Source organism: Gadus morhua, chromosome 4, assembly GCF_902167405.1.
Source record: "Gadus morhua chromosome 4, gadMor3.0, whole genome shotgun sequence".
Classification (NCBI taxonomy): Eukaryota; Metazoa; Chordata; class Actinopteri; order Gadiformes; family Gadidae; genus Gadus; species Gadus morhua.
Window position 1 is genome coordinate 26395499 of NC_044051.1, and position 3310 is coordinate 26398808.

The window sequence follows — 3310 nt, forward strand, 5'->3', positions numbered from 1 at the left end:
TGTATATAAACTTCACTTCCCCATAATGCCATGCGTTTAGGCGGGGGCTACATAAGCTCCCCATTCAACACTCTTGTGTACCACAAAGATACGCAGACAGCCTACATGTATAATAGGATGCAGTAGTTAAATAAAGTTCAGTTTTAATGTTCAGCACTTTCATGTCTGCCTTCATCAATGTGTATGCGTGCCCTCACAAAATGCTTTTTTTTTGCCAGGGGTTATATACTTGAACACATTCACAATAGTTTCACAAAATCACTTACTGTGCAACCTGAAAGCGATCTTTCCAGCTGCGCCAGTCCAATTAATTTGGAGCGCCAGGGACCTCCTGAAAGCCCGGCCCAGCATCCTCTTCACTGCGTCTTTGGTGGTTTTCCCTCCCAAAATAGCAAGTATGTTCACCTGAAATGCAAAGACCAAAATTACAGTGGCATAACTCCCAGTCAAACATTTTAGCTGTTTTCGGCTTAAGCTGTTTTGCTATATGGTGACAAAAATGGACAACATGTCATGTATTCAGCACACAACGCTCCACTTGGGAATGAGATTCAAGTTTAACAACACAACAAGGACGTGGATAGCCTGGCTTTTAATATGACGTGGTCAACATTTAAATGTAGTGGGGAAGGGAAAACAGATGTGAAACGCGACAGGTGTTTCAGATGCACACATGGTCTCAGTTCCCGGCATTCATTCCATGATTTGAATGGCATTTTTGAATCATTGAGTAGTCAACATTAAAGCAAGGCAGAGCCACATTCATTACGAGAGCCAGGCTAGGAATTGTATAGCTACAATAACCATATTGCAAAACATTTAAAAAGACATACCAGTTGATTTTTTAGGTCCACATCAGATATAAGCCGCCTCTCCAGCTCGTCCAGGTCCTCGGCATTGCTCAATGGCATGTTGGTGTCTTCCACAAGGCCGAGATCTGCCACACCACCACCACCTAGTCTCTGTATCATGGCTGTGTTGACCGCCACCTGCTGCTTCACCTCCTTCAGCTCCTCCTCAATTGTGCGGAGGTGCTGCAGAACAAGTCTGTAAAAATCTATGAATAAAAAAATATATATTAGAATTGGTATGACACAAAAAGTGTATGTAATGTAAAGAAGTTGAGACTGCAATTGCCTGACTTAATCAGGGATGAATGTCCTTCCCACATAATGAGGCCTTCATGGCTTGTTTCTCCCTTAATATTGGCGCCAGATTAATGAAAATGCAGTTCTACCTTGCTGGGGTGGTACTGGCAGAGATGTGGGCGAAGTTGACGGAGGAGTGGTGGTCTGACTTGTTAACTCTGTTGAACAGATTGGAAATGAAAAGGCATACGTAGTGAGATGATTACTGCAATGGCAGGGTTCATACAACAATTTGTGCTAAATTTGTTCCCTTTTTACTACCATCAAGATGTTTTATACTACCAAAGCAAAAGGTGGAGAGTACGGTAATGCAATACCTTTCCAAAACACAAACACATTTAACTACACCTCATTCCACAATGAACAAAGCAGCTGGCATTTGGAGAGGGAGAGGGGTGTGGACTGTCAACTGTTGTGCACTGTATTATGTATTTACCGGCATGGCTGGAGCGGAAGAGCGGTGGTGCTACTGGCAGAGCAGTAACGGTAGTCAACTCTGTTGAACAGATTGGAAAAGTAAAGGCATGTTTAGTGAAATGATTACTGCAATGGTATGACATTACACTTAACTGGCACTTTTGTCCAAAACAATGAACAAAGCAATTGGCAATTGAAGAGTATTTACCGGCATCGATGGAGTTGAAAAATGTTCCTGGGTGCTGTGGTCGAGGTGGCAAAATAAAGGTCGGACCTGTCAATTCTGTTGAACAGATTGGAAAAGTAAAGGCGTGTTGAGTGAAATGACCAAATGATAACCAAAGGTAAAAAAGAGGTGAAGATTTAATTAATTGTACCTCCACAATGTCTTCTGCCAGGCTCACTGTATGCTGTTTGAAAGAGATTAAGATTATGGTAAAAATGGTTTCCAACGCGACAGGGATTTCAGCATGGACAAAGTCCCAGAGTTCATAAAGCAAATTATGTATTTATCCGCATGGCTTGTGCTACATTTGTTCCCTTTTTACTACCAACAAGATGTTTTATACTACCAAAGCAAAAGGTGGAGAGTAAGGTAATGCAATACCTTTCCAAAACACAAACACATTTAAGTACACCTCATTCCACAATGAACAAAGCAGCTGGCATTTGGAGAGGGAGAGGGGTGTGGACTGTCAACTGTTGTGCACTGTATTATGTATTTACCGGCATGGCTGGAGCGGAAGAGCGGTGGTGCTACTGGCAGAGCAGTAACGGTGGTCAACTCTGTTGAACAGATTGGAAAAGTAAAAGCGTGTTAAGTTACACTTAACTGGCCCTTTTAAAGCAACTTATAAAATGAACAAAGCAATGCTATGCAGAGGGCATGGTGGCAAATGTGTGTGCACAAAAAGTCAAAGAGACCATGATAGAGAGAGGAGATAGAGACCATGACAAAGCATAAATATAAAGAAAATGGAATTTCTTTTCAGAGAGATCACTAACCTGAATTTGGAATAGTTTTTTTTTTTGCTGGTGCTCTTGGGATTTTTGGAGGCGGGGGGAGATTCCGATTGTCATCGTCTTCACTGGAGTAGTCGGGCAGGGAAAATTTCATATTTGGCCTTGAGATGAAATAAATTACAAAAAGTTAAGGGTATTATCATTGGTGAATTGATGATTAGTTATAAATGCCATAATGTTACACATGTTAACACATACTCCGCCTTTCTATAAATAACCAACCGAATAAGAAGTATTATTATTATTTAAAAAAGACATCCGTGTGGTACCAGATTTTCTTCCCTTTTAATATAATATTGCACATCATTGTGAAAAAATATGATGATCTTACTTTCTTTTTCATCATCATCATCGGTGGTATCCAATGACTCTCCTTTTTTTGCCTTCATATAAAAATTGTGGGCCTTTTCATACGTTTCTATATCAAACAACAACAAAATCAAACAAACAACATTCCAATAGTTAACCTGAAACATTTTCTCCCAAAGCAAAACACTACATTATGATGTGTAAATATACACAAATCCTACCTTTAACTTTAAGTATGACCACTGGATACAAGGTCCATGTCTGGGGGTCAGGGGATTCATTTGCTAAGGCAGCCTTCTTGACTTTTTCTTGGGATGTGTAAGGTGGCCAGTAGCATTTATTATTGGAAGCAATCCATGTGTTGAGAACAGTAAAAATGAACCCCTCCTCGGGGAAGGACACAACTCAATACA

The 3310-nt window shown here is 40.6% G+C and overlaps 1 long non-coding RNA gene across 1 annotated transcript; it reads right to left on the reverse strand.

The window, feature by feature from the left end:
• Positions 1–304: 304 nt before the first annotated feature.
• LOC115541356 (uncharacterized) lies at positions 305–1307 on the reverse strand. The gene is made up of 3 exons (XR_003976341.1): positions 1238–1307; positions 834–1057; positions 305–405 (listed from the first exon to the last, which is right to left on the reverse strand). It is a non-coding gene; the product is annotated as an uncharacterized LOC115541356 (long non-coding RNA).
• Between the last annotated feature and the right edge of the window lie 2003 nt (positions 1308–3310).